The following is a 23588-nucleotide window of genomic DNA, read 5'->3' on the forward strand; positions in this document are numbered from 1 at the left end:
TGGGGGTTAGGATTACAACATCTGAATTTTGGGAGGACACAATTCAGCCCTTAACAGAACCTATCTATAGGATAAGTCTACAAGTCTTTGCAGGTGAATTTTTAAATTGTGCTTTTCCTTGTCATTTATTAAAATAAGGCTTGTTTCTGAAGTAGTAGGACATTTGATCATTAGTAAAACATTTTAGGCTTATAATTTGTCATTACATTTTTCTGGGCAGTTGTTTTATGACCAATGTCATAGTTTCCTCTAAGTTGTTTTTTTTTTTTTCCTTATTCACCTCTAGCTTTTTAATAGACTTTCATCTCTAAAACATGAGCTTATGTTTAGGAATTTAAAACAGAACTAATTTGATTGTCAGTGAAAAACTATGATAGAAATCTTAGTTCTGGCATATTAGAATAACCAGAAAATCCTCCTGCTATAAACACCTAGATATGCTAAATTAAAAAACAAGAACAGCATAGCATAGCATGTCCTTTTAAATGCATAGCTGAGAGAGCTACTAATCTGAATAATAGAAATTGAGGCCTGTGCTAAGGCTACCCAGATAGTGATGGGTACAAGTAGAATTCTGTTTTCCATTACTTCAGGGTGTTGAGTTTTAATGCTCACACAGAGCCAGAGTTAGAGGCTTTGGGCTCGTGCTGGAAGCCTTAAAAGGCTATTCCCTATGTAAAGAGGGTAAGGGAAAAATCCCTAAGGGAAAAAAAATCCCACCAATACAGATAACAGTCTGGCCTCAGGATGTAAAAGTTGCAGCTGGTGATGGGAGACCAGCCAGGTGGGAGAAGAGTGGGAGAACTTCCCCGGTGATCCAGTGGTTAAAACTCCACGCTTCCAAGGCAGGGGGCATGGGTTCCATCCCTGGTGGGAGAACTAGAATCCCATTTGCCACAGGCAGCGGCCAGAAAAAAACAGAAAAAGAAAAGGGGAGAGAAGTTGCAATCTCAGGTCTGTATAGCAGGTAGATTGGGTGTTTGACATTTCCCACTTGGTCTGGGAATTCCCAAGGCAAGAAATTAGCATAGGAATTATCCCTAAGTGTGTGGTATTCCTGGCATGCCTGGGCAAGTTACTTAATATTTTTGATTGATTGGTTCTTACTTCCCCTAGTGGGAATTAAATAACAGTAACTAAGAGGTATTGAATATTTACTTGTGCCAGCACTCTACTTGCCAAAACTCATTTAATCTTCAGAACAGCCCAAGACACAGGTACAGTAATCTGTCAGTGGTGCGAGGCCATAGCGGGTGGTCATATGGGTCTCCTGGGATCCGTGTGGAAATAAGATGAGGTGTAAAGTGATAGGTCAGTATTCATGTGACTCTACTTTGGAAACTGCGACCAGACCATCTGCTCTATACCTTGGAGTTTTCTCACTTCAAGTAGGACACAGACTCTCAAACTCTTCACTTCCTCTCTTTCTACTTGTCCCCAAAGGTAAGAAGCACAAGATCTCTTCTTATTTTAAGGATTTTATTATTGAAGGAAGGAGAGAAGACGGACTCTGAGGTGGCTTTGAAAGATGGATAGGATTTGAATAGGCAGAATGTGGGAAGCATTTTAAACAACATCTTAATGGCAAGAATTACGCTCTTTAAAGGCCAGTGACAAGTGAGTACATCCCGGCATTAAAATTTACCAATTCTTTGACATCCATGTGTCCATTGACAAATATTCAATCAACAATCAAGTTAAGAAAAAAAAGAGAATTTTATTTAAGCCAAACTGAGGATTATAACCCAGAAGACAGACTCTCAGAAGCTCTGAGAACTGTTCCATTTTTAGAAGTCGAAGGTATAGTCATATATCAATACATTTTCGAGACAAAGGATCATACATCAAAATGATATATGGATATTTTACATAGGGTTCACTGAAGATACATAGTCCAGGGGAGTGTGTATAAATCGAGCAGTAAGTCACTACAACCGCCTGCGGAGCTGGGAAGGAATGTGAGTCTTTTGAGAAGTTATGTTGCTAGCATCAGAAGAAAGAAAAAAAAATTGATGTTTAAGGTCAAGTAGGTATTCCCATCCTTGAGGAGCTCTGGTTAATGTGTAATGCGGATGCACACTGAACATTAGGGTGGGAGGGAGGAGGCCCAAACGAACAGAAAGAGAGAATTTTATGTTTAAATTTTCTTGTCCTACCTTAAAATATAAATTTTATTTCATCGTGTCCCATCTCCTCTAGGAAGCCTTTCTTGTTAACCTCATTTAAGAATCTCTCTCCTTTCTATTTGTCTTACTGTCTCCAAAAATAGCTTGGCATTGAACTATATTCAGTTTGGAAGAAAGCACATATCACAGTATACTTTTTATTTTTATTGTTTTACATTTTTTAAAACTTGAAGTACAGTATAGTTGATTTACAATGTTGTGTTAATTTCTGCTCTACACCAAAGTTATACATGTGTATACATTCTTTTTTAAAAATATTCTTTTCCATGATGGTTTATCCCAGGATATTGAATATAGTTCCCTGTGCTCTACAGTAGGACCTTGTTGTTTTTCCATCCTATATATAAAAGCTTACATCTGCTATCCCCAGCCTCCCATCCCATCCCTCCACCACACCCCTCCCCCTTAGCAATCACAAGTCTGTTCTCTCTGTCTGTATGTCACAGCATATTTTAAATACCTTTTCTTTTTTTTTAAGTAAAACAGTCTCAAATTTTTACTGTCTTCATAATAAAATATGAAGCTCAGAACTGGATCCCTTGGCCCTTTCTCTCCTTATCGTCTCCCATCTCAAAATGCATGCATCTCTTGATAGCCAGCATTCTCTTAAATCTGCAGTTGGGCTCAACGGTCTCAAGCCTCAGCACAGCCGTCTTTGTAGTTTTAGCCTTTTTCAGGAAAATCAGCTTCGTCTGGCCACCATAGCCACTCTGCTTCCTGTCACCGCTTTCCCTAGGCATACAGAGAATCCTTGCCCTTCTTGTACTGTGTCACTTTGTGGGGTTGGTGCCTACCACACTTCTTACAGAAAGTCCAGTGGGCTTTAGGAACATTCACCATGTTTATGAGACTGCTATCAGCATGGAAAGAAGCTAAAGTACCTACTTTGAGTGCAGTATTTTCTCCCCTCTGACTCTGACTTTTCTCAAGGTCAGAATATTTTTTGAACACTCCCCTCTTACACCGTAAGGAGCCTAGAATTCTCAATACATAAATAGATTTTGAATTGCTTGATAAAAGCCACATTTGGAAGCACAGCAAAGGATATTGCTTCCAAAAGCAAATGTACACAAGGAATTTGCATACCATTGGTTTGCGTAGATGAAACTTTCTGCTTGAGTGTTTAAATATTTTGAAGATATTCTCAGAACTTTGAAAAGTGAAGATTGTTCTTCTCATTCATCCCTAATTGTGAGATGCATTTCAAATTCAAGGAAAGATGGATTATTTTGACTGAGTTATCTTTTTTTTTAAGATTTATTTTATTATGTATTTATTTTATTTTTGGCTGTATTGGGTCTTCATTGCTGCGCATGGGCTTTCTCTAGTTGCGGAGAGTAGGGCCCACTCTTTGTTTTGGTGCATGAGTATCTCATCATGGTAGCTTCTCTTGTTGCGGAGCACGGGCTCTAGGTGTGTGGCTTCAGAAGTTGTGGCATGTGGGCTCAGTAGTTGTGGCACATTGGCTTAGTTGCTCCACGGCATGTGGCCAGGGATGGAACCTGTGTCGCCTGCATTGGCAGGTGGATTTTTAGCCACTATGCCACCAGGGAAGCCCCCTGAGTCGTCTTAGATTTTGTATATTAAAAGGTGTCTGTTAATAAAATAAGTTTAGAACTGTTTAAAAATACTTTTACCTGATTCTTTGTCCAGATTTATGTATGTGATAAACATATCACTGTATTCTGGGACTTGTTAGGGCAGAGAAAAAATTAATGTGCACTCCAGTGAGAATTCTTTTTACTTACCATTGGGGTGACTATCTGTCTAAAGTATGTTATAACAATTTAAGAAATTCTTTCCCAACTATTCTACCAACTTACCTCCTTCTATGACTGTGCAAAATCAACTCAACTGTGTAGTTTCTGATTGGTCAAGTTAGTGATTTACACAGTGTAACCAAAGTAAGCCAATTTGTCAGTGCTTTTTGGCTGAGGGCAAGCCAAAGCCAGGTCATACTGACATATTTACCCCAGAGCGTAGATGACTCCTGCCTGTGAAGCCCGTTTACAAAGGCAATTGCTATATCTATCTATCTATCTATCTATCTATCTATCTATCTATCTATCTATCTATCTAAGTTTAAATTACGTGTATATATGTAATTTAAAAAGGCATTTGAATCAACATTTCAGCACTATTTTCACTTTAAAATATTTTTATTTTATGGTGAAATAAAAGGAGAAATTTCAAATCTTGGAGAGATTTTCCATTCTTCTGTTTTGGACACAGGACTTGCGTAGAGCAGTGCTTTTCAAACTCTTTAATGTAACAAACATCACCTGGAGAGCTAGTAAAAACTCAGATCTCTGGGTCCCAATCCTGATTCAGTAGGTATGGGGTGGGATGGAGAGGTTGCATTTCTAATGAGTTCCTGGTGATGCTGGTGTTCTTGATCCAGGGACCACATTTTGAGAACCACTGCTGAGAAACCCTGAGATTAGAGAATCCTGGAGTTGGACTTCCGAAAACTTAACATTATGCCAGACACTGTGCAAGTCACTTTACATCCATTATATTTTCCAGATGACAACCTTACAAGTTGGAAATGATTATTCCTATTTTATAGATGGAGGAACCAAGGCTCATAAAGTTAATTAGGTTGTCCAAGAGCACACAGCTTGTAAGTGGCAGAGCCAGAATTTGAACTCGGGTTTTTCTGTCTCCAGATGCATGTTACTTCTGTTTAAAAAAATGCTTTTTTTAAAGATAAGGAAGCTTAATTCTTTTTTAAAATAATTAATTAAAAATTTAAATAAAAATTAAATTAATTCATTAAAATTAACTAATTAATTAATTGGCTGTGTTGGGTCTTCGTTGCTGCACACGGGCTTTCTCTAGCTGCAGAGAGTGGAGGCTACTCTTCGTTGTGGTGCGACGGTTTCTCATTGTGGTGGCTTCTCGTTGTGGAGCACCGGCTCTAGGTGCGCAGGCTTCAGTAGTTGTGGCACGTGGGCTTAGTTGCTCCATGGTGTGTGGGATCTTCCCAGACCAGGGATCGAACTCATGTCCCCTGCATTGGCAGTCTGATTGTTAACCACTGCACCACCCGAGAAGCCCTAAAATATGCTTTTTTATCTGAGTTAAAGTTCTTCTAGTCCCAGCTTCTTTCTCATGTAGGAATAATTTCTCTAACATCCTTGAACCATGACTCTTCAGCTTTTGCTCAAACCTATCAGGAAGGGGCACTCACTGTGTCATGAAGAAAATCTTGTTGGGGACAGCTAGAGTGATCAACCATCTTGGTTTGCCTGGGACCAAGTGGTCTCCCAGTGCAGGACTTTCAGTTTTAAAACCTAGGCAGAGCCAGGCAAACCAGAATGACTGGTCACTTTAGGATGGCTCAGACCATTTCAAATGCTTTATCATTAGCCCACGTTCTTTTCTATACTTTTCCATTTCTGTTGTAGTTTTGTCCAATAGGGTCTTTTTAAAAAAAATTTATTTATTTATTGGCTGCATTTGGTCTTTGTTGCTGCACACAGGCTTTCTCTAGTTGCAGCAAGTGGGGGCTACTCTTCATTGTGGTGCACAGGCTCCTCATTGCGGTGGCTTCTCTTGTTGCAGAGCACAGGCTCTAGGGCACATGGGGTTCAGTAGTTGTGGCACATGGGCTCAATAGTTGTGGCTAATGGGCTCTAGAGCACAGGCTCAATAGTGGTGGTGCACGGGCTTAGTTGCTCCACTGTATGTGCGATCTTCCTGGAGCAGGGATCAAACCCGTGTCCCCTGCATTGGCAGGCAGATTCTTAACCACAGTGCCACCAGGGAAGTTCCTAATAGGGTCTTGTACATGATAGACCTTCAGATATTTGAAGACAGTGATCATTCCACCAGCCACCAGACTATCTTCATGCCCTTTGATTTTTCTTCACATAACATAATATATATAGCACTTTCTAGGTATCAGGAACTCTTCTAAAAGTTTTATGTATATTAACCAATTTAATTTTCACAAGTGTCCTATGAGGTAAGTACTATTTTACAGATGGGGAAACTGAAGCATAGTTAAGTACTCTGCTCAAGATCACAATTTTTAAGAGGCTGAGCCAGGATTTTAACCCACAGAGTATGGCTCCAGAATCCACACTCCTAATCACTACACTTTACTGCTTTTCACTCAGTCAGTAAGGCTTTACCAAGTACCTACTATTGCACCGAAGAAAAAGATACAGAAAAGAGACGTGGTCCCTGTCACCACGGAGGGTATGGTCTAGTGAGAGACACACAAACAACAGGTAATTAAATTTAGAAAAATTACAAATTAGGATAAGTGCTATGAAATAAATAAGTGCTAAGACAGAAAATACTGATGAAGCAGTTTGGATTCAATCTGGAGACAGAAAGCACACAGGAGGTTAAACAGAGGAAGTATAGCATAAAGAATTATTAACTGTGATAAATGAGTAAGCCTATGATGTAAAGAGACTTTGGTACCCTAGGGCTGAGGGAGAAACTTAGGAGGGATTCAGCTTTTATTGGAGAAGATGTGTGTACTAGTCAGCTTGGGCTACCATAACAAAACACCAAGATTGGGGTGCTTAAACAACAGGAGTTTCTCTCTCAGTTCTGGAGGCTGGAAAGTCCAAGATCAAGGTGCCTGCTGATTAGGTTACCTGGTGAGGGCTTTCTTCCTGGCTTGTAGATTGCCAGCTTCTGGCTGTGTCCTCACATGACTGAGGGAGACGAAAGCAAGCTTTCTGCTAAGGCACTAATCACACCATAAGGGACCCACTCCATGACCTTAGCTAACCCTATTTACCTCCCAAAGGCCCCATCTCCACATACCATTGCACTGGGGGTTAGGACTTAATGTATGAATTTTGCAGGGGAGACAAGTCAGTCCATAGCAGTGTGGTTCTGCTGTGGGATAGCAGAGAGCTTGGCTGATTTGGGTAGACTGGGGCTGTTCTGGAGTCACTGGACAAGCAATAGCCCAGCTTCTGGGATGCAGGAGACGGTAGAGCATGTGGGCTGCACTGAGGTTCAAGTTTTTGAGTTTTGTGGAAAGGTTATCCTATGAAGGCTGAGGCTGCAGGGTTACAGAGGGACAGTGCTTTGAACCATGGCTGGGGCAGACTCTAGCATATATCCTCATAGCCACACTTCCAACCCACACTTCCAGGAAAATGACACGAAAGCCTTTTCCTCCTGCAACGTTCCTCTTGTGCATTCAATTAAGAAAGCTTTCACATCTTGCTCACTTTAGAGACATGCTGAAAGGAATTCTGTTGTTTAGCACAGAACATGTGTTGAAAGGGGCATTCATAGCTGAGGTCATAATGTCATTACAAACAGTTGAGTAGCAAATTAAAAAAAAAAACTGTTAAAAATAATATAAATCTAAGGTGAAAGTTTTCAAGTCCTTTAACTTTACTCCAGAGAAATACAAAACGAAAAGGGAGAATCTTGCTCCTTCCCTTCTCTTCCCATTTTCTCTCTCCAAAGGTGAAAAGCATAGTTTCCTTCCAGAAAAAAAAAATACACTTACCCACATAGGTGTCAGTGCTGTAAATTATACAAAAGGTATCATTTTCCTCTACAGCATGCTTTCAAGAATAAAAGAGAATTAATATTAAATAAAATTAATTATTAGTTAAAATTAAATTATTAAAAGTTAATGTATTAAAAGTCTTTCCCCATTGGCATGTCCAGATCACCCTCATTCTCTTTAATCTCTGCACAGTATTGCATCATGTGAATGATGGGTAATTTTTTTCTTCCAGTTGTATTGAGATACAAGTGACATACAGCCCTATATAAGTTTAAGGTGTACAGCATAATGATTTGATCTACATACATCATGAAGTGATTATCACAATAAGTTTAAGGAACATCCATCATCTCATAGATACAAAGTTAAAGAAGTAGACAGAAAACCTTTTTTTTCTTGAGATGAGAACTCAGGATTCCCTCTCTTAACACCTTTCATATATAACATACAGCAGTGTCAATTATCCTTATCATGTTGTGCATCACACCCCTAGTGCCTACTTATCTTATAACTGGCGGTTTGTACCTTTTGATTGCCTTCATCCAACTCCGCCTCCTTCAGATCCTTGCCTCTGGTAACCACAGGTCTGATATCTTGTTCTATGAGTTTTAAAGTTTGTTTTGAAGTATAGTTGATCTACAACACTATTAGTTCCTATTGCATAGCTTAGGGATTTAGTATTTCTATACATTCCACATGGATGACGATGATAAGTCTAGTTACAACCAGTTACAATATGTCACCATACAAAGGTACGGCATAGTCCTTGACTATAGTCCCCACACTGTACACTTCATACTTGTGACTCATTCATTTTGCAACTGGAAGTTTGTACCTCTTAATCTCCCTCACCCATTTCTTTCCTTCCCCTACTCCTCCCCTGTGGCAACCATCTGTTTGTTCCCTGTATCTGTAACTCTGTTTCTGCTTTGTTATATTGGTCTACTTGTTTTATTTTGTTAGACTCAACATATAAGTGGAACCATACGGTATGTGTCTTTGTCTGACATTTCACTTAGCATAATACCACCATGTCCATCCATGTTGCTGCAAATGGCAAAATTTCATTGTTTTTAATGCCTGAGTAGTATTCCATTTTATATATATATATATATATACACACACACACACCACATCTTCTTTATCCAGTCATCTCTCTCTCTCTCTCTCTTTTTTTTAGGCTCTTTATTGGAATATAATTGCTTGACACTGTTGTACCAGTTTTTGCTGTACATCCAGTCATCTCTTGGCAGGCACTTAGGTTGCTTCCATATCTTGGCTATTGTAAATAATGCTGCAATGAACATATGGGTGCATATATTTTTTTTAATTAGTGTTTTCTTTCTCTTCAGAGAAAGTGGAACTTCTGGGTCATATGGTAGTTCTATTTTTAATTTTTTGAGGAATCACCATACTGTTTTCCATAGTAGCTGCACTAATTTGCATTCCCAACAGTGCAAGAGGTTTCTCTTTTTTCCATACCCCCACCAACATTTGCTATTTGTTATTTGCAATCTTTCTGATAATAGCCATTCTGACAGGTGTGAGGTAGTATCTCACTGCGGTTTTGCTTTGATTTCCCTGATGATTAGTGATGCTGAGTGTCTTACACTTAGGACTTTAAACTTTTTTGAGTTTATTTTTGTATATGATGTGAGAAAATGTTCTAATTTCATTCTTTTACACATAGCTGTCCTATTTTCCCAGCACCACTTATTGAAGAGATTGTTTTTTCCTTATTGAATATTCTTGCTTCCTTTATTGTAGATTAATTGACCATAAGTATATGGGTTTATTTTTGGGCTCTCTATTCCGTTCCTTTGGTCTCTGTGTCTGTTTTTGTGCCAGTACTATACTGTTTTTCTTTTTTTTTAACATTTATTTATTATTTTATTGATTTATTTTTGGCTGAGTTGGGTCTTTGCTGCGTGCGGGGGCTACACTTTGTTGCAGTGTGTGGGCTTCTCAGTGTGGTGGCTTCTCTTGTTGCAGAGCACGGGCTCTAGGTGTGAAGGCTTCAGCAGTTGTGGCACATGGGCTCAGTAGTTGTGGTACGTGGGCTTAGTTGCTCAGAGGCATGTGGGATCTTCCAGGCCAGGGACTGAACCTGTGTCCCCTGCATTGGCAGGTGGATTCTTAACCACTGCGCCACCAAGGAAGTCCCTATACTGTTTTGATGACTGTAGCCATGTAGTACAGTCTGTAGTCAGGGTGATTGTTGTCTATTTGGGGTCTTTTGTGTCTTTATACAAATTTTAAAATTATTTGTTCTACTTTTGTGAAAAAATGCCATTGGTATTTTGAAAGGTATTGCATTAAATATGTAGATTGCCTTGGGCAGTGTAGTCATTTTAACAATATTAATTCTTCCAATCCATGAACATGGTGTATCTTTTCATCTGTTGGTATCATCTTTAATTTCTTTCATGAGTGTCTCATAGTTTTCTGAGTACAGGTTTTTTTATCTCCTTGATTAGATTTATTCCTAGGTATTTTATTCTTTTTGATGGGATTGTAAATGGGACTTTTTTTTTTTTTTTGGCTGTGCCACGAGGCATGTGGGATCCTAGTTCCCTGACCAGGGATCGAAACTGTGCCACCTGCAGTAGAAGTGGGGAGACCTAACCACTGGACTGCCAGGGAAGTCCCAGGGACTCTTTTCTTAATTCACTTTCTGATAGCTTATTGTTAGTGTACAGAAATGCAACAGATTTCTATATATTAATTTAGTATCCTGCAACTTCACAGAATTCATCAGTGAGCTCTAGTAGTTTTCTGATGGCATCTTTGTGATTTTCTATGTGTGGAATCATAGATGATGGATCATTTATTGACTTTTAATGGACCCTTTGGATTTTACTTTTATAAAAATTCTGCCAGGAAGATTCCTGTACATATGTGGCTGAATTCTTATAGGTATAACCATATCTAAATTTTTTGCTATGCAAAAGGACACATACCTTTTAAATTTTGGTATTTATCAAACTTACCTGCAGTAAGAAACTGCATCAATTTGTACCTCCTTTCTATCAAAAGTGAATGAGAGTATTAATTTCTTCATGTTTTTGCCAGCATCAAAGAAGCCTTATACCAGCTTGATAAGTGAAAATAAAAAAGTTTTCTTACCATTTTGATTTGCATTTCTTTAAATATACATGAATTAGAGCATCTTTCCACATGTTTAGCATCCTTTGAATTTGCTTTTCGATGAACTCTTTCTATACTTTACACACCTTTCTATTGGATTGCTGTTTTTTCATATTTATTTATATCAGTTCTATTTAAGTTAAGGAAAAGAGCTCTCTGACAAATACGTTTTAAATTTGTTTTTCCTGCTTTGGAACTTAGCCTTTCATTTAGTTTCAGTTTTTATTGTTGTTTTCCTTTTTTTTTCCATACCAAAGTTACATTGCTACCTAGACAAGTTGACTAACTTTTCCCCTTCTGGATTTCATAGCATTCTCAGAAAATTCTCTTTCTTAGATTAGTATTTAGTTAACTCACTCTTTATGATATTTTATGGTTTATTTGTTTTATTTTTTTATGGGTTTTTTTTTTACAGTTCATATTTGATCTATCTGGAACTGACTTGAGTGTAAGGAGTGCGATAAGAACCCAGCTTTGTTCTTATCTCAGTAAGTACTGACTAGTTGTGCCATCACTACTTATTTTTATTTTATTTACTAACCTCTTTTCACCAGTGATTTGAAATCTCCCCTTTCCATTTTTACAGTAAATTCCCTTGTGCACGAGAGTCTATTTCTTATTTTTCTTTGGTTTCATTAATTTCTTGTCATATCAAACTGCTTTACTAATTTAAGTTTCGAAATATGTTTTGATATCAGGTAGAACTAGAAGTGGACATGTTTTGGATGGGATAGACAGAGAAGCTCTTGCTGATGGGTGACATTTAGGCTGTCATTTGAAGAATAAGAAGTAACCAGCTTAATGGGGATGAAGGCAGGAGCATTGGAGAGAGAGGGAGCTGCATATCCAAAGGTTGGGAGACAGAAAACAGCTCGGCTTATTTGAAGTAGCTAAAAAAAGACTGGTGTGGTGAGCACAGAGAACACAGGAGAGAAGGACACGAGATGGAGTTGGAAAGATAGGCCAGATTTTGTCGGGAGAGCTTGGTTTTGTCCTAAATACAAACGGATTTGAAGTAGGAAAGTGCCATGCTCCAGTTTCTCAGTGTACAACATTGTCACTCAGGCTGTTACGTGGAGATGGGCAGGAGGAGTACAAACGTTGCCGCGAGGAAGAGTTGCTTCCTCCTCATCCAAGTAGCTTCTCCTTGTTATATTCTACCCCAGCATCTTATTTATTCCTTTTTGGGATAGTTTCTTTTTTATTTCTTTTCGTTTCCTTAGTGCCAACATGGCATCTAGCAAAGGCGTGCAATAAACGTTTGAATCATGAATAAATGAATGAATAAGCAAGCTATTTCAATTTTCACCCTGGCCCTGTGGAGTGAGAATTTTAAATCCCTCACACCTTTTTTTAAAAAAAATAAATTTATGTATTTATTTATTTATTGGCTGTATTGGGTCTTCGTTGCTGTGCACTGGCTTTCTCTAGTTGCGGCGGGGGGGGGGGGGGGCGGGGGAGGGTATTCTTTGCTGTGGTGCACGGGCTTCTTATTGCGGCAGCCCCAGTAGTTGTGGCACACGGACATGTGGGATCCTCCTGGACCAGGGATGGAGCTCGTGTCCCCTGCATTGGCAGGCGGATTCTTAACCACTGCCACCAGGGGAGTCCCCCTCACATCCTTAAAACGATTCATTAAGTATCTGAGAAGCGATGGGTGGGTTAAAACATTGGTGAGTTATGTTCCAGCCGCCAGACCCAAGAGTTGGGGAAAGAGAGCCTCCTGGTCCCCGGGTGCTGGTGAATCGCCGGGCTGTGTAGGCAAGAGCCCAGCAGAGGGCAGTAGAGGGCTGCTTGGGACTCCGGCTCCGCGGGATGGGCCCGGGCGGGGGCGAGGGCGGAAGAGGTGGGGAGGGCCTGGACAGCAGGCTGGGCGGCTGGAAGCCGCACCAGGCGAGGGCTTGGGCAGAAAGTGACCTTCTGTCCCTTCGCAGGAGCCTCAAGGGCGCTGAGGCCACCCTTCTGTGTTTAGCCTGTGCGGCTTCTTACCTCGCAGAGTACAATGAAGCTCTTTCCCTGGGGGCCCCTTGCTGCTGGGAAGGGCAGAGTCTCCTGGAACAGCGATGGGGGGAGAGGCGGAGGGAGGGAGGAAATGGGGAGCATCGATGGGAATTTTGGCCTTAGCCGCAAGGGAACAGGTTTTCTGGGGACTGTTCTGCAAAGCAGGGAGTGAGACGGTGTCCCTCGGTCCCAGCCCGGGGCTGGGGAGGCTCAGAGGCAGACCGCGCTTTGCGGAAAACGCGGGGGGCAATTATAGGCTCCTCAATGTACGTTGTCAGGAGTAACTTTGAATGTTTCTTCTGCTCTCTGAATTGATTTCCTCTCTGTTCTTTTTTGTTAGAGAGTTGTTTTCAAAGTTTCCAACCTCTCATCTGTGCCTCGGGGAAAAGGATTTTGCACAACACATTCGCCAGTGGGTTAAAAGGGGAGCTCAGTGCCCTCCTAGTGGCCACCAAGGTGGTAGCAGCAGAGATTCGCGTGAGAGGCCCCGAATAGAAACGACCCTTCATCTGGATGCTTGGTCTTCTCATCTATACACACACTTCACATAGCATACATATGCTTTTTAAATAGTTCCAGTTTTATTGACATATGATTGACATGCAGCACTGTGTAACTGTAAGGTGCACAGCATGATTTGACTCGTACATATTACAAAACAATTACCAAGCACACCTGCACTTATATACACACACATTGCACACACATGCTCACACAAACACATCACATGCACATAGCACACTCGTACTTTACACACATGCACGTTGTGGCATATCACACATACACATGGACACACACAACACAGCGTACCCACACCCACACTGATAAAGTGTTTTTGTAGCAGATACTATGGTTGTCTCACCAGTAGCCATCCCACCGTGTATGACAACAATGTGGTTTAAGTCGAGGATCAAGTCAGGTTGGTAGGTTCCAACAGGCCTAAGTCATGAACATAATCCCAACCCCCTTGGCATAGGAGTGGGCATACGCCCACATCAGTCCGTTAGCTGTGAGTGGGGAAGCATGTCTCCCTGGAAGCTGCCAGCAGCCATCCTGCTACCCCCAAGAAAAGGCCAGTTTGGAAAGCTGGTGGGGGGAGGGGAAAGGGAGAGACTCACGGGTAAACAGAGGTGTAGCCCCCCAAACACTGGGCGCCTCTGAACAACCCGTGCTAGAAACTCACCCTGCCTCTGAACCTTAGACTTTGTGAACCAATAAGTTGTCCTGGTGTTTAAGGCCTTAGGTTGGGTTTTCTGTTTCTTAGATCAGAAAACCTCAGAACAAATCAGCTCCTCCCGGAAGTCATCTGTGGGAAGCTTTGGAGGGGTTCAGCTTCTGCTTTAGGACTGTTCCTTTCTACTCCTCCTTTGGCCTCTTGGTCCTCAAAGTGATTATGATGGACCTGGCACAGTTCTTGGAGATTTTCATATAACAGAGAAGAAAGTAGTATTTAAAACCAAGACCAGTTGTATCCTCTTTGCCTTTGAAGGAAAGTGACACAATTCTGATTTGTGCAGGAATAAATCTCTAAAAGGATCTCGTCCCTGGCAGAGGCTGAAATCAAATTCAAGCCAGTGTTTCTGAATTTCAAAGGGCAGGCAACCTTGGCTGACAATGCACATTTTGTATCCACAGTTGGCCCTCTGAATCCACTGGGTTTCATAGCTTCTAATTCAACCAATCGCTCATTCCTAGGTTGGATGAATCCACAGATGATAAACCCACGGATATGGAGGGCCGACTGTATTCATTGTATTGCATCATTTTATTTCATTTTATTATTTTATTTATTTTTGGCTGCACCATATGGCTGGTAGGATCTTAGCTCCCTGACCAGGGATCGAACCCGGGCTCTTGGCAGTGGAAGCACAGAGTCCTAACCACTGGACAGCCAAGGAGTTCCCATTTTATATAAGTGACTTGAGCATACGCAGATTTTGGCATCCAAGGAAGCTCCTGGAACTGATTCCCTGCAGATGCTGAGAAACAACTGTATACATACTCATTTAATCCCTTTAACCACCCTACGAGGTGCATATCACTTACCCCATTTTACAGATAATGAATGAGGCTCAGAGAGGATGTCATCCGGTCAGCGTTAAGTAGCTATGTAGGTGTGGTGCAGGGCTGGAAAGTTCCCGGTCTCCCTTCTAGGACAGCACATCCCCCACCACACTGCTGGCTACCTCCTGTGTGTAGTTCAGTCTGGATGGGCCTCTTGGGGAGGAGGCTGCAAAGAGGTAGGAGGAACGTTACCCTTGTATGTTTATTTACCATTTCATGGGAGCGGTGGTGGGGATGGGGAGGATAAAGAACCTCTTACACCAGGGGCCTGATCATGCTGGGAAGGAGCCTGAAATGGACCTTGAAAAGTCAGCCTCTGCCAGTGAGGCAGAGTGGTGTGGTGCTGGGCACACAAGCTTGGCGCCCACCTGGACCTGGGGTCAGGTCTCAGGGCCACTGATGTGTTAGGTCTGTGGCCTCTTGGTAAGTTACTTAACCTGTTGAAGCCTGAGTTTCATCCCTAATAATGAGACCTACCCGCTAGGATCTTCATGTGGATTAAATAAGAGACCACAAGTAAAGTACTTAGCGCAATGCCTGGCACCCCCGCCCCCGCCCCATGGCAGGAGTTATCATAGTATATTAAAATACATAGCGCTCTGCAGTTTCGGGCAGGTATTCTAAAGACCCTTTCTAATCCAAACTGTAATCCTCAAACACTGTAATATAGAGAAGGCAGAGAAAGGCAGCTCATGTACAAAGCTTTCCTTTTTTAAAAAATTTAAAAAGTTTTAATTGTGGTAAGATATACATGATGTAAAATCTACCATCTTAACTCTTTTTAAGTGTACAGTTCAGTAGTGGTAAGTTCATTCACATTGTTGTATCATTCTCCAGAATGCTTTTCATCTTGCAAAACTGAAACTCTGTACCCATTAAACTCCCCATTCTCCCCTCCCCCAGCCCCTGAACCGCCATTCTACTTCCTGTCTTTATGAATTTGGTTACTCTAGGTAAGTGGAATCAAACAGAATTTGCCTTTTCGTGACTGGCTTATTTCACTTAGCAGTGCTCTCAAGGTTCATCCAGGTTGCAGCATGTTCAGAATTTCCTTCCTTTTAAAGACTGAATAGTATTCCCCTGAATATATAACCACATTTTGTTTATCCACTCATGCATCAGTGGGTACTTGGGTTGCTTTCCCCTTTGAGGCTGTTGTGAGTAATGCTGCTATGAACATAGGTGTACAAATATTTCCTCAAGACCCTGCTTTCAATTCTTTTGTGTGTATACTCAGAAGTGGAATTGCTGGATCATATGGTAATTCTATGTGTAATTTTAAAAAAATTTTCATCTTTATTGGAGTATAATTGCTTTACAGTATTGTGTTAGTTTCTGTGTACAACAAAGTGAACCAGCTGTATGTATACGTATACCCCCATATCCCCTCCCTCTTGAGCCTCCCTCCAACCATCCCTATCGCACCCCTTTAGGTCTTCACAAAGCATCGAGCTGATCTCCCTGTGCTCTGCAGCAGCTTCCTACTAGCTATCTATTTTACATTTGGTAGTGTATACATGTCATTGGTACTCTCTCACTACGTACCAGCTTCCCCTTCTCACCCCATGTCCTCAGGTCTGTTCTCTGCATCTGCATCTCTATTCCTGCCCTGCCACTGGGTTCATCAGTACCATTTTTCTAGATTCTGTATATATGAGTTAGCATACGGTATTTGCTTTACTCTTCCTGATTTGCTTCACTCTGTATGACAGACTCTAGGTCCATCCACCTCACAGCAAATAACTCAATTTCATTCCTTTTTATGGCGGACTAATATTCCATTGTATGTATGTGCCACATCATCTTTATCCATTCATCTGTTGATGGACATTTAGGTTGCTTCCATGTCCTGGCTATTGTAAACAATGCTACAATGAACATTGTGGTACATGTATCTTTTTGAATTATGGCTTTCTGTGGGTATATGCCCAGTAGTGGGATTGCTGGGTCATATGGTAGTTCTATTTTTAGTTCTTTAAGGAATCTCCATACTTTTCTCCATAGTGGCTGTACCAGTTTACATTCCCACCAATAGTGCAAGAGGGTTCCCTTTTCTCCACATTCTCTCCAGCATTTATTGTTTCTAGATTTTTTGATGATGGTTGTTCTGACTGGTGTGAGGTGGTACCTCATTGTGGTTTTGATTTGCATTTCTCTAATGATTAGTGATGTTGAGCATCTTTTCATGTGTTTGTTGGCCATCTGTGTGTCTTCCTTGGAGAAGTGTCTATTTAGGTATTCTGCCCATTTTTGGATTGGGTTGTTTGTTTTTTTGATATTGAGCTGCATGAGATGCCTGTGTATTTTGGAGATTAATCCTTTGTCAGTTGCTTCATTTACAAATATTTTCTCCTGTTCTGAGGGTTGTCTTTTTTGAGGAACCATGATACTGTTTTCCATAGTGGCTGCAGCATTTCTCCTTCCTACCAGCAGCGCTCAAAGTTTCCAATTTCTCTACATCCTTCCCAACACATGTTATTTTCTGGTGGCTATTTTGTTGTGTGTGTTTTTAAAGTAACCATGCTAATGGATGTGAGGTGATGTCTCACTGTGGTTTTAATTTGTATTTCCCTAATGATTAGTGATATTGAACATCTTTCCATGTGATTGTTGGCCATTTGTGTATCTTCTTTGCACAAATATCTACTCAAGTCCTTTGCCCATTTTAAAATCAGGTTTTTTTTTTGTTATTGTTGAGTTATATGAATTCTTTATATATTCTGGTTATTAACTCTTTATCAGATAGTATATAACTTATAAATATTTGCTCCCATTCTGTGGGTTGCTTTTTCACTCTGTTGATTGTGTCTTTTGATGCACAGAAATTTTAAATTTTAATGTAGTCTAATTTATCTATTTTTACTACAATGCTTTTCTTCCTTTTTCTCCCTTTGGGAGCAAGTTGATGGGAAGTGGGGTGAGCTTAGCTATATTCTATCTCTTTTGTTGCATACTGGTGTGAAAAAGGAGAATGAGCTCCTTCTCCATAAGACAAAAGAGCAGCATCTCTCATGAGATATCAGCACAGAGGGATTTAAATACAGTTGTTTATTTTCTACTTAGTTTTTTTTTAATTGAGGTGTAGTTGATGTACAATATTATATGTTTCAGGTGTACAACATAGTGATTCACAATTCTTAAAAATTATGTTCCATTAATAGTTTTTGTAAAATATTGCTGTGTTCCCTGTGTTGTACAATATATCATTATAGTTTATTTATTTTATATGTAGGGGGGCAAGATAGGGGTAGGGGGTTAAGAGGTACAAAATACATCTGTTTATTGAAGACTCCTGAATTAAGGAAGCCAGGCATAGAAACGTTGGCTTTCAGACAGCCTGGTGCCCCCCTGACATCTAGCCTAGGAATCAAGCTGGGGGGTGGCAGGAAATCTCACCATGGTGTCCAGCCAGGACTTGTTTCCAGATTGTTAAGGCTGGGGAAGGAGTGCAGGTTAGTTCTCCCTGGAAACTGGCTGGAACTAAGATGAGGCAAGCAAGGCACCGAGTGTGCAAATATTTAAGGAGACACTCACTCCAGGTGCTGACCTCGCACTTGCATGAGCCATAGAGGGAGTGCCTCCTTCAACTTTGCACCCCTGGTGTCCTGTTGCCTCATTCCAGTCTGGCTCTGCCAAGGAGAAGGGCACACATTATAAGGATGAGGGCTCAGGTCAGAGTCCCCACCTGCTGGGCAGGTTCTGTGATGGGCAAAGGACTTGAATGATGAATTCTCAGATGTCTTCCCTTGGATGGATGATCAGACCCCAAGGTATGAGGCAAAAGAGATCTGGGTGGAAGCCAGACAGAGGCCATACATCTGCTGCCCCTGCTCTTTCTGCTGGCGTTGCAGTCGAGGGGTTGACTGAGCTCTCTCCGGTGGCATGGGCAGGCATCGTGCTGTCCTGTCACTAGCCTCATGGATGTTAGGAGGCCAGGATCATGCATTTTGCTGGTGGCCTTGTGGCAGGAGCAGTGCTGCTTCTGGAGCGAGCGGCTTCCTTGGTGGCCCTGATCTTCTTTGGGAAGGTTTTCCGAAAGCTCAACCTAAAGTCTTTTCTAAATTCCTCCTAGTGGTTCTGTAAGACACTTAATATCCTGTCATAAATCTCTTCTTGCTTAATCTAGCTGGAGTGGATTTTGTTCCCTTCAACTCACCAATACAAATGGGATGGAGAGACTTTTACTGCTGAATTCCTCTTAGAGAAGGTACTGCTGTGCTTTGGAAGGATGCCTTGATCAGTCCTTGGAGAGAGAGTCGTTCTCCTCCCCCACCAACCCTCACCCGGGCCTAGGTGTCATCTGGCACTCAGGGTCGGGAACTTTTTGAGTTGCTTCTGAAGAAGATGTGGAGAGAAGTGTGGAGAGAAGGCAGAGGGACTCAGTGATGGCAGAAGGCCAGGTGCTGTATAAAATGACCCTTTTCCCAGGACCCATTCTCCCCCATTTTGTAAAACCTGTATGTATAAATGCTTGGTGTGATTGAATTTTTCTATTGTGGAAACCAAAGGAGTGGCCGAATTTTGTGCTGGGAGGGATGTCATATGTGGACAGAAGTGGTGTGTGAGGAAGGTAGAATTTTGAGAGGTAGAAGGGCCGGGAGACTGAGGTCCCCACAGGGAACCAGCAGAAATACTGGAGAGGGCATGGATCACCCTGGCCCATGGGATTCAGAAGTCCAGGCCACCTCACTTGGACATCAAGGTGCAGAGGCCCTCAGTGGATGTCTGGAGGGCATGTAGGGCGGGCTGCTTTGTGTTGTGCTTAGCTCTTCACCTTACAACTTGATCTCTCTCCCCCATGAGCTCTCAAAATACTTAAGCGCCGCAGTCCCTCAGGGTGTCCGTCACTTTCTCATCGACATTAACGTGCATTTTTGTTTGTTAGTTTACCTTCTCCCTGAGACTCTTAGCTTCCGAAAGTCCTGTCTCCGAAGTTACTACATGCACAATGTTGTGTGTATGTGCCTGTGTGCATTTTTTCTGGGGAGAGTACCCAGAACTTTAATCACTCTGTGAAAGGGGTCCAGGATCTAGAAAATGTTTAGAAGCTGCATAAGGAGGTCTTTTGAGGGCATCTGGACACTGACTCTTTACTGAAATTGAAAAAAGTATTGTCTTTCAAAAGTCAAATCCATCTTGTTCTCATGCTTGACTCTCATCTAAGGCTCACAGGCTGCGCAGGAAACCCAGATTCAGTTTCTGGTTTCAAGATTCGGTCAGTTAGGGGCTCAAACACACAGTGTGTGTTTATTGCCTCTTGCCCAGGACGCCTTGCCCTGCACTCAGAGAAGTTTACAAGCCAAGCTGACACCAGGCAAATCCCACTGTGGGTGGGATTGATGGCTGTTGTGTGCTTTCCAGCCTGTTGTTTCTTAAGCTGTAAATATTTATCAAGTGAATGTGGGAAGGTCAGTCTCCCAAGAGTATCTGGAGCACTGTGTATGTGTATGTGGAGGGTGGGGAGCCTGCTGGAGAATGAGAGCTCTGTGGAAGCTGGCTTGTGATGTTGGTACATTAATGATTGAAAACAAGAGCAATAAAAGCCCACCACAAGTCAGTGCCTCTGCAACCCAGGACTGGGGGGAGGTGAGCTCCGCTGTAACCTGCACATCCCAGGTACACAGCCCAGAAACCACGGGCAAACATCAGTTGCTGGCTTCGTTACAACTGCTGAGTTTATAGACCTTTTAAAGTTCCCACAATTATCTCATAAATGAATCCAGCGACACTTCCATTTGGCCAACAACTTTGCATGTGTGGATGGGTTTAGTGAGGGAGACAGTAAAAGACTGGAGGAGGCCAGCTTAGGTTTTTGTTGGCATTTTATAGTTTTTAACTTGGAGCGACTGGTTGTTAAAATGAAATGGCTTCACTCGCAGTTGTATTTAAGGCTCCAAGATCCTGGCACTTTCCAAAGTAAGATCACCTCTGAGTCCTTCAAAAGGGGTGGCCCCCAACTCATTTAAGGATATGAAAGAGTTGAAGTCGAGGGGGCCAGGAGGAGGAGACACAGGAGGGAGAGTTTGAGGGAAGCTGTCCCTGTGCTCTGAGTCCTTCAACTCCAATGCTAGAAGAGGTCCTGGAAGGCCTGAGCATTTTCTCAGGAAGCACACAGCTGCCACTCCAGAACTATGCCACACTGGCCACAGTCTCAATAGCAAAAGGGTGTCCCCATTAGTCAGGGTCTGGGGCTGCTGCCACTTGTGCCGTAGAAAAACGAACACCTCCGTGGCAGACTTGTCAGCAGAAACAGCAGAAGGGATGGGAGCTTGGCTCACTCCTGATTCCTACCCTCGAAATCCTGCTTTTGTGCATCTTATGGGTAGAACCTAAATCCTATCCAGAGTGTTGCCTGCAAGGAAGTCTGGGAAATGTAGTTTTATCTTAGTGGCTCCTGCAGTGCAGGGAACACCAGGAGGAGGTTGGAATGAGCATTGAGCATCAGTTCACCTGATCTAACACATTCCTACTCACACTCTGAGGCCCACATCAGATGTTACCTACTTTCAGAGACTGCCCTCCCACTGCTCTCCCTCCCACAGGAGAAAACTTTCTCCTTGTGTTCCCACAGTTTATGTAATCCAGTGTGACTTGTCAGTCTCCTTTGTTGAGCTGAAAGTTTCTTGAGGGCAGGGATTTTTTTTTTAATTGTGATCTAGTTGATTTACAATCTTATATTAATTTCATATGCACAACATAGTGATTCAAAATTTTTATAGATTATACTCCATTTAAAGTTATTGTAAAATACTGGCTATATTCCTTGTGCTATACAATATATCCTTGTAGCATTTATTTTGTACATAGTGGTTTGTACCTCTTAATCCACTACCCCTGTCTTGCCCTCTCTCCCCTCTCCCCATGGGTAATCACTAGTTTGTTCTCTGTATCTGTGAGTCAGTTTCTGTTTTGTTATATTCGTTTGTTTTACTTTCTAGATTCCACGCATTAGTGATTAAATAGAGTATTTGTCTTTCTCCGTGTGACTTATTTCATTTAACATAGACTGCAGGTCCACCCATCTTGTTGCGAATGGCAGAACTTTATTCTTTGTTATGACTGAGTAATATTTCATTGTGTGTACACACACACACGCACACGTGCACACACACACATCACATCTTCTTTAGCCATTCGTCTGTTGATGGGCATTTAGGTTGCTTCCATATCTTGGCTGCTGTAAATAATCCTACTATGAACATTGGGGTGCATGTGTCTTTCTGAATTAGTGTTTTCATTTTCTTCGGAGGTATATCCAGGAGTAGAATTGCTGGATGATATGGTAGTTCTATTTTTAGTTTTTGAGGGACCTCCATGCTGTTTTGCACTGTGGCTACACCAATTTGCATCCCCACCAACAGAGCACAAGAGTTCCCTTTTCTTCACATCCTCACCAGCATCTATTATTTGTGGTCTTTTTGGTGATAGCCATTCTGATATGTGTGAGGTGCTATCTCATTGTGGCTTTGATATGCAATTCCCTGATGATAAGTGATGTTGAGCATCTTTTCATGTGCCTGTTGGCCATCTGTATATCTTTTCTAGAAAAAAAGTCTATTCAGGTTTAAATCTTTTTTGATTTTTTATGTTGAATTGCAGGAACTACTTATATATTTTGGATAGTAACTCCATATTGGTAGTATTGTTTGCAAATATTCTGTCATTTAGTGGGTTGTCTTTTCATTTTGTCTATGGTTTCCTTTGCTGTGCAAAAGCATTTAAGTTTAATTAGGTCCCATTTGTTTATCTTTGCTTTTGTTTCCTTTGCCTTAGGTGACAGACCCAATAAAATACTGCTATGATTTATAACAAAGAGTGTTCTGCTTACATTTTCCTCTAGGAGTTTTATGGTCTTACACTTAGAACTTCAAACTTTTTTGAGTTTATTTTTGTATATGATGTGAGAAAATGTTCTGATTTCATCCTTTTATGTGTAGCTGTCCAGTTTTCCCAGCACCACTTATTGAAGAGACTGTCTTTTCCTTATTGCAAATTCTTTCCTCCTTTGTCTTAGATTAATTGACCATAAGTGCCTGGGTTTATTTCTGAGCTCTCTATCCTGTTCCATTGATCTATGTGTCTGTTTTTGTGCCAGTACAATCCTGTTTTGAACCATAGCTTTGTAGTGTATTCTGAAGTCAGGGAGTGTGATACTCCAGCTCTGTACTTCTTTCTCAAGATTGTTTTGGCTGTTCTGGGTCTTTGCACTTTCATACAAATTTTAAAATTATTTATTCTAGTTCCATGAAAAATGCCGTTGGTATTTTGATAGTTATTGTATTGAATCTGTAGATTGCCTCAGGTAGTATGGCCATTTTAACAATATTAATTCTGTCAATCCATGAACACAGTATATCTTTCTATCTGTTTGTGTAGTCTTCAGTTTCTTTCATAATATCTTATAGTTTTCTGAGTACAGGTCTTTTACCTCCTTACTTAGATCTATTCCTAGGCATTTTATTCTTTTTTTTTTAAATTTCCCTCTTTTTAAAAAAAATTATTTATTTATTTATTTTTGGCTGCATTGGGTCTTCGTTGCTGTGCATGGGCTTTATCTAGTTGTGGTGAGCGGGGGCTAATCTTCATTGCAGTGCAAGGGTTTCTGGTTGCGGTGGCTTCTCTTGTTGTGGAGCACAGGCTCTAGGTGTGCGGGTTTCAGTAGCCCGTGACATGAGGGCTTCAGTAGTTGTGGTGCA

The 23588-nt window shown here is 41.4% G+C and overlaps 1 pseudogene; it reads right to left on the reverse strand.

Moving 5' to 3' along the window:
- Nucleotides 1-2710: 2710 nt before the first annotated feature.
- On the reverse strand, nucleotides 2711-3026 carry LOC130861661 (60S ribosomal protein L36a-like; annotated as a pseudogene).
- Between the last annotated feature and the right edge of the window lie 20562 nt (nucleotides 3027-23588).

Source organism: Hippopotamus amphibius, chromosome 9 (assembly GCF_030028045.1).
Source record: "Hippopotamus amphibius kiboko isolate mHipAmp2 chromosome 9, mHipAmp2.hap2, whole genome shotgun sequence".
Lineage (NCBI taxonomy): Eukaryota > Metazoa > Chordata > Mammalia > Artiodactyla > Hippopotamidae > Hippopotamus > Hippopotamus amphibius.